At 35.1% G+C, this 17,358-nt stretch overlaps 1 protein-coding gene across 3 annotated transcripts in view; it reads left to right on the forward strand.

The window, feature by feature from the left end:
* Positions 1–17,358, forward strand: part of LOC129003778 (zinc finger protein basonuclin-2-like) — a 148,069-nt gene that overhangs the window by 37,033 nt on the left and 93,678 nt on the right. The window lies entirely within an intron of this gene.

Below are 17,358 nucleotides of genomic sequence, written 5' to 3' on the forward strand. Positions count from 1 at the left end.
TATTTCTGCTGATCAACTCTTTGTACCTGAAACTGACGATGGAGTTTTAACACCGAAACATGTCCTGAAACATTTTATTGAGCTGTGACGGGATTACGTAAGTAATTTTGTCTTACATTATGTCCAACAGCTCAGGGGCTACACATACGTGGATTTTAATTGTTGACATTAGGACAGCTCCCTTGAAAAAGACGTTAAAAATACTTACACCGCAAACACAACGCAAAATGTAGCTGAATTCACACGTTGCGAATCCAAACAGACCATATTGAATTCCTCCGTGAATTGCCGAGGCCGGTCGACCGGAACGTCTCTCATTTGGCTGTCAGAGACCCAAGAGACGCAGAGACGAAGAGAACAGTCGTGCGGTGTAGTCACGCAGCAAGCTACTATATCTTGGAAATTGGTATAATTTATCTAGATTCGGGTGGGCGTAGCACCGCCACTTACGTCCCGTACCGGAGATTTTGTCGTCTGCTAATTGCCGGTTGTGGGATTGCCCGCCACCTGGCCGCCATTATACACGGATTTAACTATATTTGGCGCGTAATGTACCGTCCGTCTTTATTAAACGTTCGTCGAGTGGTGTGGGAAATGTGGTTGGTGAAATTTTGTTTAGGTTTTGTTTGGGGTGTTTTTGTAATTAATTGGAATTACTGGAAGATGTTTGGTTTTGGATGATAATGTGTTTTGATTTATTTATAAACATGTGTAATGGACGGATAAAATATTCGATATTTTAACCACATGTTTGCTTAAATTTCTAGGTTTTATATTAACAGATTAAAACGATTATAATAAAATTGACAGCGTTGAGACGATCCTGGCCAACTTTTAATCCAAAAAAATTCATTGTTATTTTTTCCGGGGTTAAAAAATAAATTAGTATAACACACAACTTCTCTAATATCGAAATGGTTTCCCATTGTTCAATAATTGGTTCCAAAAACCCACATTGTATGAATTGCATTTTTACAACAATCAAATAGGCATAGTTTTTGTTATAAAAATATTAGACAGTGTCTGATAAAATTACAAATCAGTGTTTTTGTCTAAATTTCAAACTCACAATGCCAAAAAGCGAAAAAATATCGTTAAAAATATATCGCAGCCATGTTAAACATTTACACGATGTTTATTTTATCTTTCTTATGACATACCATTACCATTAGAGCTCTCTACTAAACAAGAAACTAGGGTAAAACGAAGGAAAGAGTATAGATAACCTTCGATTGGTCGTTAGTGTTAAAAGCTCTTTAGTCATAAATTCTGACGTCGCCAAGTTTGACACTCGTCCCAAGGCTTGCAATTGCACATCATAGCGACATCCGGTAATGTATGCGTATGACCAGTCAGACGTTCCCATGGTTACCGTCATACCGAGGCTGGGTGACCACCGGTGACGTCACTTACGACTTCCGGTACCAAACCGGAAATCCAACCGGCTAAGCCGACCGTGGGAATATCGAATACAGGTCATAGCTAAACGGATTAAGTGCGAGAATCCGGTTCGATATGTCGTGAACTGTGTAAATAGTGGTGTAATTTGGAGTGCGAGACTTCGGTCGTGGAGTATCGGGTATGAGTCTCGTCAGTCACCAATGTATTTTGAATACTGTATGTGATATTGGTGGTATGTTGGCCTAGTGGTTCGTAACCCATCTTGCTAAAGCATCAACAACACAAAGTAGTATTGGTTTCGAAGTGAGAATTTCCCCTGTATTGAAGAACTCTCTCAACGCAAAGCCGCGTAACAAATTTTATTTACCACTGTTAATAGAAGATTTAACTATTAAAAACGTTAATTTTCTAGCTAAAAAGTACTGAAATTGTAATCATCGTTCTGCATAGAAAAAATTTTATGAAAAACTGGTTGGATTCTTCTTGTCCATCTAGACGTCAAAATTGTTCGTGTACACAGTGCAAAAATAAACGTATATTTAAAACAAAAAACCGTCTACAACTTGTTTTATCTTCGAAATATTAATTAGGGAATGAGATTAATTAAAATTTCCTAATCAAATCTGTTTTGAATATAGCACAAACGTATTTTTATATAGGAAGGTTGAAAACAGAAAAATATCACAATACCTCAGACGTGTTTTTATTTTACAAGCAATTACTCTTATGGGATATTATAATCCTAGACAGACGGGTTCAAGCCCCATCAAACACCATACAGTCGTACAACACTGGGGAGTATTTCATTTGGTCCAAAATCGTTTGGTCCACAAGTTGTAAAACAGTTCGTTTGGTCCAAAATCGTTTGGTCCAACACTTGTAAAACAGTTCGTTTGGTCCAAAATCGTTTTATCATCCAGTTGGGGAGTATTTCATTTGGTCCAAAATCGTTTGGTCCACAAGTTGTAAAACAGTTCGTTTGGTCCAAAATCGTTTGGTCCACAAGTTGTTAAACAGTTCGTTTGGTCCAAAATCGTTTGGTCCACAAGTTGTAAAACAGTTCGTTTGGTCCAAAATCGTTTGGTCCAAAAGTACAGGCAAAACCAGAATTACAATTGTGTATTGTGGAGTAAACTTATGAAATAGACTGTACGTTTCACTGTGGACCATTCGATCGGGTCGTTTTATCCAAAACTCTACGAGTTCGTTTGGTCCAAAAGTATGAACTATTGCGTCCCTCACATAGAAGGCGTTCAAATAATCGCCGTCACGTCGTCAACCCAACCTCCTGCCTTCCGAGGCCTATTTGTTGTTTTCTGTTACGTTTCTAAATAATTGATATGTTTGCATTTATATACACGTACATATACATATATTTATTTATATATAATGTGTTTGTGTAATGTTTACTTTTTATCCCCAGTCAATCTTAAAACAACGCGTTTTAATTCCCTAGATTTGTGGATAAACATTGACTTTGCTTTGAGTTTGCATTTAATGTTAAACAGATGGTTTATTTAATCTATAATATTAAAACGAAACAGTGTTTTTTATTTCACGATTCTGAATCAACCACTCGACGGATTTTCATGATTTTTGTGTTGCAAGAAAGATAATTTTGAGAACTAGGGAATGTCGAAGCCATAATTTTAGTTTAGGGTCCCAGTTTTTTAGAAATTAAGTTTTAATTTTTAAAAAGTCTAGCAGCCGACGCTAAGATTCTAAACTAGCTTTTGGCATAAAATAATTTGCTTAACATAACAGCTGTAAACATTCAGCTTTTGTTTCACAAATTCAGCATTTGAAAAAAATGTAAAGACATATTCAGGGTTGACTTATTTATACTATGTGTAATGCTAATCATTGATACGTTCAATTCTTCTTTAAGAGGATGACCTTTCTGTCATGACAGTAAATGGTAAAAAAATGGTGATCACTCTTTGTGAAATTTGTTTTACAGTTAAGGTGTAGTGTTATTAAAAAAATTCCCACTTAAGGCCAATCAAGTGGGCCACGGTCCGTAATATCGTACAAAAAGTAACATGCTACTGCAAAACATCTGTCAAGATATAGGTACTACTGTAATTTAAGGTTTCTGTGTTTGGATGTCATTAGACACGATAAGAGCACACTGAACTTCTTCTGCAGATGAACAATCTGTTGGTTACGAGAAATATAAGCCGAATTAATAAATGCCACAATTCAAGCGCTTTAAATTGACTCTGGCCTGAGAAACTGTTTATAGTATGGAGTTTGGGCCTGTTTGATGTCACCATCTGGGTAAGTAACTTAGAGAGATCAATGATTTTTGTTGCTGAGTAGCGCCGGTAAACATGTACAACACTTCTTTAGTTGAATAACATTCATTGGCTCTATTGTGTATTCTTTCACTAAGCTGAATTAATACATTAAAGTAAACTCTTTAAAAGTCTGTAATAAACTGAAATTTAGGATTAATAACTTTCTATAACTTATCATGCATTTATTCATAAAATTATTAAAAATTTAATCCAGTAACTGAAAACCACTATTATTTAAAAAAAAAATATGGGCAACGTGCCTGAATGTTTGTCTCAGACAATTATGCATATCACAAAGAGTAGACCTATAATTGATGTACCTTAATGATATGTCTATGATAAATAAAAGTAGCCTATTTAACATTCATTTTCATAGACTGTAAAAGCCTTCTGCACATTTATTATTCTGTATCGTATTACATAATGGGAAATTGTCCAATGATTAAATACACATGTATAACAATTATCTCGTGATGATCTGTCAGTCTTGAATAATAAGACAAAATATCGGCAAAAGTAGTCAAAAAGGCAGACACCAACCAGTACAATAGATATAACATAATGCAATAAGAAATGATTGAAAGAGTTACTGTAATATTAAGATTATATAACTGTTCGTAATGGAACGTTATATTGCTAAACATGACATTATACAGAAGAACATCAATTTTAAAATAAGAAAATAAGATCCTTATATATAATTCTGTAAGACAACATTTTTACCAGGAAATTGTGGACGTCCAGAAAATATGAGTAGGCTAATTAATGTAATTTTCATGTTCTATTTTAACCTTTTGATTAATAGACAACCATGATCAATAGTAAACACTCCATTGTAAATAGGTACCGGTACAACAATACAAATTAAGGTGTATGATAAACATTTAAAACACGTTGGTCCACTGAACACTCTGTATATTAGAAGGTCGCCAAATGTGATAAAAACTGTTAATTTATAAGATTCCCAACCGTATGATACACTATTGAGCTTTAAGTTTGTTTATGTACGCTTTAGTGGTTTGAATACAACAAAACATGGCGTCTTTAACGTTAAAAACATAGAAAGTCAACATGTTTAAAGCAAAAATTGTATTAATATTATTATTGTATACGAAGGCGGATATTTGAACGCCTTCAATGTGAGGGACGCAATAGTTTATACTTTGGACCAAACGAACTCGTATTAATGTGTTGGACCAAACGATTTTGGACCAAACGAACTGTTTTACAACTGTTGGACCAAACGATTTTGGACCAAATGAACGGCAATATAAACGTAAAGTATATTTCATAAGTTTACTCTACAATGCAACATTTTACTTCTAGTTTGGCCTGTACTTTTGGACCAAACGATTTTGGACCAAACGAACGTGTTTTTAACTGTTGGACCAAAGGATTTTGGACCAAACGAACGAGTTTTTAACTGTTGGACCAAACGATTTTGGACCAAACGAACGGCAATATAAACTGTGGACCAAACGACTTTGGACCAAATGAAATTGGATAAAACGATTTTGGACCAAACGAACGAGTTTTTAACTGTTGGACCAAACGATTTTGGACCAAACGAACGGCAATATAAACTGTGGACCAAACGACTTTGGACCATTTGAAGATGATCCCAACACTGCGATCCTATAATTCGGAATTCATCTTATAGTTCTCATTGCTGTAGATTACTTACTCCAGGGATAAATCTATACACTTTGTCATCTCCACGAAAACCACCGACTGTGTATAATCAATGGTAAAACCACGTAAACTCAACGTTCCCTACCTGACTCCAGTGTCAAAGTTCGTACAAACAACTCAGCGTGTCGTGCCGAGGTCCAGCAGACAGGTGCGACAGCTGACAGCTCACGCCGCGCCATAATGACAGCCGTCCCGCCAAAACAAAGGTCGCGGACGAATTAATCTGTCAAATCGTAGAAAAAACGACCATTCATCTCCATGAGGCCAATTTAGGTGGACTAAATCTCCCCGAAATCTCCACGGAAAGGTCGTGGTGTCTTTTCGTGGGAAAACGTGAGACGTGGAAATGGATGTGTCAAGGTATTTAGGAGCTGTTCAAATTTGAGGATGTAAAACCATAGGTCCTATAGTGTCTAATCTTAAATCCGTGAAACTACTTGAGTGATTGTTTGATTTTTGTACTGTTGTTTTTTAGCCCCCTCCCTAGAAATTTTCATTACAGTATCTGGCAAATGTTCGGAGAAAACTCTATTTTGTCCGTAGAATTAAAATAGACCCTACAGTTTTTATTCTGTTGACACTAGTAAGGGATTGTTATTAAGTTTATGATATACTTTTTTAATCTTCTCGATAAAATTTTTTTAGCTTATTTGGATATTAAATTGCTCTATACTTATTTTTTTCGTAGACGTGACATTAAAACAATAGTGTAATTCCTTAACTTATTAGTAAAGTAAGTAAACATTGTTGTAAAATTCCCGTGCATTGCAACACGTCTATTGTACACAAATTTAATTTTTGTTTTATGTTACAGAGTAAAGTATTAAGTCTGCTAAAAATACTCAGCTAATCACAATAAGACAAAATTAAATATGTTTTCTGATTAGACATTTTTAACCACATAATCTTACAGGTTTGCAATTTTAATTCGTTATTTGCTTGGTTGTAAAAAAATGTATTGGGAAGTGTTCCATGATGTTAGCACAAAAAAATGCAATAAATATACAATGCATTTTGTTCCATAAAATTTGATAATTTATTTATTATTTAGCTTACACGTATCCACCATAAGATTTATGTTGCAAGACATTGTCTAAAATATATTCAAAACCCCTTAAAACCAATACAAGTAGCACTGTTTTGTGAGACTCGCTTAGCATATCCTATTACCTTTCAAAATTAAGTAGCGCTTTTTTGTCGCGAGACATAGTTTTTACTGGTCTTCTCTATGAATATATATTAACTCTAAACCGCTACAAACCCTCTCGAGTGGTTAAGCTAACCGCTTTTCGAAGAATCGGTTTACACTTTGCGACAAAAAGTTAAACAGTTTCGGCCTACCGTCTCCCCGATTGGCCCGTTAAATATTTATTAGCGTGTGTTCATTAGTGGTCGGGTCTCATTGCTTTTTGGTCGCCATGAAGATTAGGTGTCTCAAGGAGACTTTTCTGGAGCACGCCCCGCGCCTGAGCTTCAGCCCTTTTGATTTTGAGTTTTGGGTGAGTTTTAAAACAGTTTAGTAGGAATATGTGTATAAATGATGTAGTATAAATTTTGTAATCGTGCAATGTACATTTTTGATGATTTTATTTCAACAAATTAATTTAACTTAAAAAGTAAATATTGTAAGTTGATTTGTGGAAAGGAATATTTATATAATTTTGTGGGGACAAATATTCGAGCAAATAAATTTAGAAGTCTTGGTAAAGGCAATACTGAAACACATTTGGACACAGAAAGTATTAAATTTCATAAATAATATAGTCATATTCTATGAGCTATTTAGTTTATATAGGTATTTCTAGAACAAGCGTGTTCTTTTAATTCACACTTGAAGTGTAGATTAGTGTTGTTACGATTTCATATTGCTTAATAGCAGTTAATTAACTATTAGTAGTTAATTTAATATTTAATGACACATTGAATTGATTGAGCCAACGACTTTTGTATGCATTATTTAATAATAATGCATACAAAAGTCGTTGGCTCAATCAATTCAATGTGTCATTAAATATTAAATTAACTACTAATACATTCAGATGGAAATAGAATATAGACTTACAGTAACGGTAATGCATCCTTAGTCAGTTCCAACTCTATATAGTTTTAATAAAATTGGGGAACTGATTATTTTAGCGAGATTTGTTATAAAATCTTAATAACTCATAAAAACCACTTTCATATTTATTACAATTTAACATTGCTGGATAACATTACCAAATGTCTATCGTTAAACTACTAATTGTTTTATATATTTTTCACAACGGGAATGGACTATATTTTTCATAGTAGTGTATCTACAATCGAAAATTGTATGATAAAGAAACCTTCAGTATACTGATCTGTCAACATATAACATTACTGCAATCTTTTTTAAATCACAACAACAATAAAACTATACTAAAAGGTTAAAATATCTGTTATTAGGCAATTCAATGTTGTAAACACAACTAGTTTCGGCACCCGTGTGACACCATCATCAGGCTGTACCAGGACGGTCTTCTTTCTTCATATGAAGGGCGTCATATTGATTTGCACAAAAATAATTTATTTAACATGAAATAAAACTATACCTTTCACCGATTCTCAACGGGAATGGAAAGTAGCTTTTATGTTAGTGTGTCATAGAAAATGGAAGCCTATAAGCTAGAAACATTCAGTATGTGCTGATTTATTAACTTCTCAAACTACTATTGTAAACATACGTAATTCGTCACCATTTTTATACAACCCTTCGCTGATTCTATTACAGACAATGGAATACGTACTAAACGTAGTTTACGAATATTAAACGAGTATTCGTTATTAATACGATATAACGTCGAAACCCATCATTGTATGTCCATCTCAAACTTTTACACAATAATCTCCATGAAACATCATCACTCATAGAGATTCTCTTTCAACAATGAAATCTCCCATAAACCCACCTCACATTGTACGAGGACAAAGCTCACTACACAAGTAGTCATTCCCGGTGTCATTTGAGCTGTAAAAGTGTCAATGGCGCTAGCGACTCGCTGAGTAGCGTGCGGCACGCTAGCGTGTGCGTGTTGGACACAGCTATTCATTGTGCCCGGGACATCTAGGAAATTGACAACCGTAATGGACCCTTTAATGGCGGGGGATCTTGGGCTAAATAAGTGTGTAGATGAGGAATTGAAGGGTAAAATCTTTGGTGATTTTGAGGTGTTGAATAGTTTTATTATTAAAAAATTAAAGGGATTTTAAAGATTAAATTTATATCACAGGGCATAACGAAACGATGGGATTTTTACTTAGAATACCTGTATTTTTTACTACTAAACAAATAAGCACATTTCCATATGAAACCAAAAGGTTATAGTGTTATTTCTGGAATGTTTGTATATTTGTATTGTATCGCTTCGAAACATTGTGTATTTATTATCATCTGGTTGATCGCAAACAATATTGTTAACAATTATGTTTATTAAAAAGGTAAATTTTCTAATGTAAATAGGTTTTGAAATAAAAGTATCACGACTTTATGTAATAGTATATTTCTTATTCTTTATACCATTTTCAAGAGTTTGAATTATTATCTTTCTGGTTGTAGCCTGTAGTTCTTGAATATTCTTGAGGATATACCATCGAACTCAACCATAACCGTCTGTTGTGTTATATACTTTGATGGGATATACATATTACCTAATCAAATACTGCAGCAAATATAATCTAATCTATGAAATCAGTACTCAGTTTTAAGTACTGTATGTATGGTAATTTATTTCACCGATGGATTTACAATTTACTATTTCTGTCAAGAAAATCCACCTTATCAAAATTTTGAAAATATAGCATACAAAACTTTAAGAGTATGGGACGAGCAAACATCAGTATCAATATCCATTAAAAACTCCTGAACAAAACTTATAGAAATAGTTGGTTTCATTATTGTAAAATCGATTAAAATGCTGACCTCAGTACATCTAAATCTATTCGACAAATCCCAAAATATTTATTTCAATTTTTTCTCACAAAAATAAAAATACAATCATGTTCACTTTACATGATTTGCAACATTCACGTACATTACACGTAGCAAAGTTAATTTTAAAATCCCTCCAAGACGAAGCCCTACAATATGTGGGAGAGCTAGAAATCTCCCGCCTTATTTACACCGCGCGTGGAATACCGCGGGTAAAAGCTCAATAAAATTTAATTACCGAGATATTTACAGTGGCGTGTTTTCAATAAATACTGGCCAGTAAATGCTCAGGTCGGTAATTAATGGCTAGGAATGTCTGCTATGTTAGGTTGGCATCCCTGTGGTAATATCGTTCCTGTGTAGTGGTAGCACTGCTTCCAGGAATGCCAATCAGAGTCTATGTTAAGCAACAATCAGTAAGGTGTCGAAGATCAAGTACGGAATTTGAATTATTAAATTTTAGACAAAGTATTATTATTATATTTTTGTTTTACTAAATAATAAAATATTAATTTGGGTGAAAATACTTATTAATTGTTGAGTAATTAATGTATACACAGTAAACTCCTTGAATAAAATGGTACATTCGAATTTTTTATTGAACAACGCAGTATATCAGGAAAACCTTAGTAGGAAGGTGGTAATACTCTTAAAGTCGCTTTACTAATTCTTAAGTGGTAATAAGTTGGAAACATATTGTTTTTAAGGATTCATTTTTTTAATGTCACAACATACGCATTTAAAAATCATTTTTCAAAATTGATGAAAATTACTTTAGCTATACAAAAGAATACAAACCGATCATGATGACCTCTTCAGTGTATCGTGTGTTACAGGTTACAGTGCTTTCTATACTAATTGTAATGTATTCTTGTAATTGTAATGTTATGTGTTCTGAAAGCTTATTTGATTTATTTTGTAAAGACTAAATTAACGTTTTATTTCATGATGATGAGAAATGAAAACTGATAGATTTGTGTTATTCGTACGTTTTTACTCAACTGTATTTTTTTTACCTGAATTGAATGCAATACAAAATAGTTAAGGTTTTCATGCTCAAATACACAATAGTTAAGGTTTTCATGCTCAATTGCAAAATAGTCATAATTTGGGAGTTTAATGCCATTTAAAGCCCTGACGTGGCAATCAAATGTGTGTGTAAACAATATTACATTATATAACTATTCTATTATTATACTGTACCTGTGTAGGCTATAGTTAATGTATGTATACTCTATCCTTGCGTTGCTAAAACACACCTATGTAATGAAACACACAAACAGCTACAACTGTATTTGTCTACATTTGACTTATTATTAAACATTGAATTATTTCAAGTTGAATCCACAATAAAATTGTATTAATTACTTTCGTCGGTGAAATTTTAATTTGAATTGAATTTAAAGTCACAATAAAATTCTAATAACTTTAAACCAAAGTTTTTAAATATTTTGTTTTTATACACGAATTCAAACAACATATTATTCGTAAATTTGAGACAATTTCTAACAATCCACATTTTTTCTTCACTTCTTGCACCGAGGTTCATTGTTAACCCCCCTCACCCTACCCCTTAACTCTTGTCAGTAGTTATCACGCCAACCCCTGGACGTGGCGAGGCGGTAGTTAAGTGAAACTAGTTTGTGTCACGCCGTGATAACATGACAGAAGACCTGTTTGGTTATCAGAGAAGGAAGGAAGTGGCCGACGTTACTAGTGAGGTTGCGTGCGAGACGGAATTATTTTTTATTAAAAGACGTCGCTAATGTCAGAAGGGCGCACTCGTCGTGGACACAAGAAGTGTCGACTCAGATTGATACGCGGGTGATTTGAGCGGGTAATCTAGAGTTTTAGGCGGGAAAGTACGTCGTTTGCGTTTCAATTGCTAAATTCTGAATTACGTAGTCAGGTGGATTTTTTGGTTGTGGTGATATAAAAAATGTATGGCTAAATTGTAAAGTGTGTTTTGTGTACTGCAATGTATGCTGAAATGTTCTGATTTTCCAGGAATAGAAACGCGTTTCTTTTTAAAACTAAGTAGACTATGTTTAATTTCCATAGTGTGACACGTTTGAACAAAAAACTCCGACTAAGTTTGAAAATCAATAGAGACCCTATGTGAAGCGATTATCCTAATAAAACCTTATATGGTATTTGGAGGGGGCAAACTATAACTTATTTCTTAAAAATCCGTTTCAATAGAACAAACTGTATGAACAGGTTTGTTCTATTGAAACGGATTTTGATTTTGATTGAAAACATATAACACTAAACTAGGAGTAACACTTAATACAAATTGTATGTGGCAATCCAAAACACGGTGTTGCATAATCCCAAATTGTAAAATCATTTACCAAATGTACGATTGCAATTTAACTGAATCTTGACAAAAACAAAACCGGTCCGAACGGCATTCCTTGTCGTACTCCAAGCAACTTTGTGGTGCTCACCTTTCCCAGTGTTTATAACAGTGATTCAGACGACATAGAGAGGACATACACGGGTGATATGTCAGGGAGAGGTCGATATGTCAAATAAACTGCCACTAGAGCGGAGCTGTCTGTATGTGAGGGGCTACTTTCTATCAGGGATTATTCGAGAAGGGAAAGACAAAGAGTGTTTCAAACGCTGCATTTTCTTACAAAATATTATTCTGCATGTGCTGTAATATATTTTGTAAATATTTTTTATACTTTTATGTTTCTAAATCGTAGTTGCTGTAAACTATGGAAAACTGTTTATTCGTTTATTTAACTCTCACGATTGTTTTTCACAAAATAAAAGGCTTAGTAGTGCCATAGATAAAACATATTCCAGTCTATGGTAGTACTAAAACTAATTTTTAGTCAGCTTGATCAAACTTTAGTTTTTTAAATTTATTATTTTCACTTGTGGAGGAGAAAATCTCACAATATTTGAACAATCAAAATAATCCATCACTAGTTTGTAGTTCAAAATGAAATTAAAATACCACAATTATCATACATAATATGCCCCTAAAATCTAGAATACCATTCAAAATCAATGTTCTAAACACCAATAAAAATTATACAACAAAAGGGTATTGTTTTCACGTAATATCATTATGGTCATGCCATCAACCATCCCTGGAGTGCAAATTTTCAATATGATGAGCAATCCACTAAACAAGCAGGTTTCCTCGAAGACGCATGTTTACCAGGAAGTAAAGACACATTGACAAGTTGACGTAGAGTCCCGAGGCGATTCTGACGTTGCAGCCATTTGCAGGATGATGGATCCGGTTGTCGTTGTTGATAGTTTGCCAACTCCACGATTTAACCGTCGATGGCTCAGCTCTCGGTCAAGGAGTACAGGGAAACACCGAAGAACGTGATAGAAAACCCCAAGGAAGGGAAAATATTGTGGAACACTAGGGGAAAATCCCCACCTGGATAACATTTTGTTATGTCTAGGGTAAACAAATTTTCACACTCCCACGAGGAGGTTAAGACCTTCTGTGCTAGAAGGAGGAAGTGATTAAGTGGGTCTTTGGTTACATTCTATTTTACATATATTTTACATATCACTATATTGTATGTCTCGAAAAGCTCGAGATTTAGTAAAATCTCCATTCAACCTCAAACGGAGGGATTGTTCATTCTAGTCTTAGGTAAACTGAAAGAATTCGTCGCCACGAAAACACCAAGGGCAGCAATTTTAAGTCAAATATTCTTGAGACCGATATCATTTTCCAAACAAACATAAACATAAGGACTGCCATTCCATCTAATGCAGGATGTACAAAATTCGCGACCACTTTACACTAAGAATCGTGATGAATTTGAATTTCCATTTCAAGTCCCTCAAATCGCATTTCAACTCCCATAATTACCGTGGCATGACAAGTTATCGCATTTTAAAGAGGTATTTAGCCACCAACGTCCTCCAGCGCTGGCCCAAGTCCTGATTACAGCGGTAAGCGGTCTGTCAGCCGTCGCTGTCACTGCCCCAGGGCCGTCCGAGTTGAAAAATCGGAGAGGTTCCGTCTGCAGCGCGGTGGTCCCAAACAATATGGCTCATTACGAGCCGCATTAATAGCGTCCGGCGCTGCTCATCAGGCGGTTTAATTGTTTTAAAATTACACGACCCTTTGAATGTTGATTTTCGGAGTGATGAGAGGTTTGTCCGCCGTTCCTCAGGGGTCGTCTTGTCGCAATCATCGCCGATTGTGATTGGCTGTGCAATCATGGACGATTCCCGATCAATCTCGCATTACAATCTCACCGAGATTAAACTCTCTATGGGATTCTCGATTTCCGAATCGATTTGTGTTTTCTCTTCCGAGGTTGAATGTGGTAACCTAATCAAGTGTAGGGAAATATGTATTTCTGAAAGTTAACGTGTCGAATTTGTTAGGACATCAATTTGAAACGAACGTAGGCTCAGAGTGTTTGGACTAAGTATGTTGTCATCAAGAGTCGAATAAGTCTTAAAAAAGATCAAGTATTATCGAAACTTCTTGTCAATAAACTTAGCTACTGTCTGAACGTTGAGTGTTAGATGTTTGAGACATACATGTAATAAAACACGTTCCGAAAGAAGATTTATAGGTTTAGTAAATGGCATAAATAGGATGAAGTCCAAGTAGTATTCAATTCTTCCAATAGCAATAGTTGATGGGATTTTTCTTTATTATTATACCGCCATTGCCATTCGCAAATGGCGCCCGAACAGGGACAATTTTCAGCTAAATTTTGCGCTTTTTTGTACCTCATGTGAGACATCTCAAACTCATAAAAAATGATATTGACACAAGTCCTACCCTACAATCCAAAACCTAACCAACCTCAATCATACAAATAAAAATAGACAACTTTCAATCAATTCAGCAATACAAATTCCCACAACACCCTTGAAAACGAAACTCCTCAGTCACTCGATTTCTTCCCTCTCAACTTCGGCCACAATTACAATCACCAGCTCAAGTACTGGAAGTGCGGGACCTCACGTCAGCTGTTTTCAATTGGAGGTAGAACGACGACAATTGAATGGCCTGTCACGTCACGGTCGTGCCTTGCACCGTTGTCTACCATCGATCTTCACCAGCCTGCTAATTGCCTGAACAAGTGCCACAGACACCTACAACTACATACACATGTAGACGAGTTAAACAGGGGGGTTGGAGGGGGCCGGGGTTTATAAGGTAATGAAGAAAGAGGGGGGGGGTCGTACTGGGGCTATTTAGTTGTGGATTCTTTTTTGAGGCTTAAAAGTCGTTGGCTTCAAAGTTTTAATGTGATTATACTGTACATATCAATGAAATATTGACCCTACATATGTATGGAGGTGGTGTTAAAAAGGGGGGGGATGTAATGCAACGAGAAGGGGGTCAGATCGTAGAGGTATTTTAGCTGTGTGTTTTTGGAGTTGTTTGGAAGGTTTGAGTATTGTTTGCTTTGTAGTTCATGGTTTTGTAAAATATCTTAAAGCAAAATTGTCAGTTTGAACAACTTCTTAAAGATGAAACTTTTGGTAAAAAAATCCTTTCTAGTGTTTTACTCATGTTTTCATGACGGTTGAAAACTTTTATCTGCCACCAAACACACATAAGTATACTACCAACTGCATATATTTCATCATTGTGAATTCTACGATCAAATCGTGCCCTAAGGCTGTAAGCCTTTTACTTCACCGTTGTCGGAAAGATAGGTTCTGATGACACCTGAAATAGTCGGTTAAAAAGAATATAGGCCCCAGATAACTGCCTTGGGGTACTCCCGGCCGCTGTTATACGCAATCTGAACACTGTTCCCGCCGAAAGTATCGGTTTCCCGCCGTTTACTGGCGTTTCAGAACCCTCATTCAACGTCACATGTATTTTATCTAGTTACTTCTCTTGTGAGATTTTTTTTACTGCGATTTTCCAAGCCGAAAAATGCAAATTATCGATGTTTTATGGATTGTGTGTTAGTTTGAACAATGATTTTGTGAGTCTAATGCGTACTTTGAAACAGTCTTTAATGGTTGGAATTTGTTATTTAAGGTAGAAATATAGAGAGAACAAAATGTTCACCTCGCCACTTTTAACCAAGTTTTTTTACTACCTATCTTTGCTGAGCGATACATATTTGTAATTAGATGTATACATTTTAAGTTATAGTTATAAATAAAGATAATTAAAATCATTTTCTCACCAAGTCCTTAGTTTTAAATTAGTAACACCCTCATATTCGTTTTTTCTACCGTGGAGTAAAAATTCTACGAAAAATATAGATTATGAAATACAGTAATGTAATAATTATTTTGGAAAATATAAACTACACCTCACTAACAAGGGTAATAATACTTTAAACAATTAGAAATACCTCGATATCGAGCTATGTAAGCCTTTCAATTGTCCGAATACAGCCCGGAAACGACCGAATCTCGTTTGTCCCTCGTTAGACCCTTACTTTATAATTAAAAGTCAAGTGGCCAAACCAAACAGTTTGCTCGACTATTCACCATTATACTTGTTCCTTTCAAACTTACAAAAGGCCAAGTCACGAATTGCGCCGGTTAAATGGGCAATAAGGACCTCAAGTTGGATTTTTACCGATTAATTAACAACAAGTACTCTTTGGACTTCTTTGTCCGCGCACAGCAATGCTTGACCGGTCCCAAGTGGGATAATTGGGTTCTTTTATATTTTGAACTTAATAGAATTTGTATTTCTAATTGAATTTTTGGAATTTTTAAAATATAAAATTTCTGTAATAGATCTTTTGGTAAAAAGAAACTCATTATGCCTGAAAAAGTTGTAGAGTTTCAGTATAACGTTCAAAAGTTGCTGACGCAAACGTGAAAATATTCTTCATTTAACACTTGTTTAAAAAATAGGTGTAATATATTAATTGACCATTTTTTTAAATATATTACAAGGTTGAAATAGGTGCTTTAGCTTTGAATTAAGTATCATACGTAGGCCATCAGGTAAGTATCAACAGTTTTGTTAAACACTTGTCACAATAGTTCAAAAGTGTTATGTTTCGATCATTAGTGTGGGATTAATCAATATTTTATGTTAGCTATACAATAACTTGGCTTATTAGTTTATTGAAATTATATATGGATACCTATTCTTTTAATCATTATTATATGAAGTTACTTATACAGGATTGGGCCAAAATTTGTCAAACGTAGTGATGGGGTGTCACCATTGAATCCCATGGTAAATTGTTGATTGCATCATATGAAAATCTTCACTCAACAATTTACATGTTTACCTACAGTGCATTTTCCTCCTTATGTTTGTTAACTTTTTATGTTAACATTTTGTTCAAAGCTTAGAAAGTACTCCTACTGTTCGCAAACACTCATGTAGTTCAATATTTTACCGTGACTCATCCAAAGTGTATTCTCAACTTGAGCTGCAGATAGCGTCGTCGAGGACACGTGGCGGGATATCTGACTAATGAATTAAGATGGCGGATCGACGCCGGCCTCTGATTGGCTGACGACAGGGGTGACAGCGGTCAATAATAGGCTTAGTAAGCATCCGTCAACCCTTGCACTGTGGGGTGGGACACCCCCTACTGTAAGCCGCTTGTAAGCAGCTGCGGGGACATTGAAACATCTGCCTTGCTGGTCCATTAGGAGTTACGACGTAAAATCTGAATATCGATTAGCTATGTTAAACAATATTTTGAAATTTTGTTTTTATGATTGTAGAACCAACAGTGTTTAGAACACGTGCTGTACAAATTCACATCACTACTATCGTTAATATTGAATTGTTTTTCACATTACTTCAGGCTAGACCTAGGGGTTACGGCATTATCACTTATTATCATTATATCACGGTCATATATCATTATTATATCACGGCATTATCACAGATAAAATCAATTGGTGATTTGGCGGGATTTGAACCTGAGACCCCAGGAACCGGAGTCCCGCGCTCTAACCACTAAACCAGCTCGCTCCCCCAAATATTCATATATTACTAAAGGTTAACTTTAAACTACCTTTTGATCCATGGAATTTCGATTTTCCCAGAACAATCATAAGTGAATG

Source organism: Macrosteles quadrilineatus, unplaced genomic scaffold (genome assembly GCF_028750875.1).
Source record: "Macrosteles quadrilineatus isolate MER2022 unplaced genomic scaffold, UCM_ALF_1.0 Scaffold_9__3_contigs__length_116548681, whole genome shotgun sequence".
Classification (NCBI taxonomy): domain Eukaryota; kingdom Metazoa; phylum Arthropoda; class Insecta; order Hemiptera; family Cicadellidae; genus Macrosteles; species Macrosteles quadrilineatus.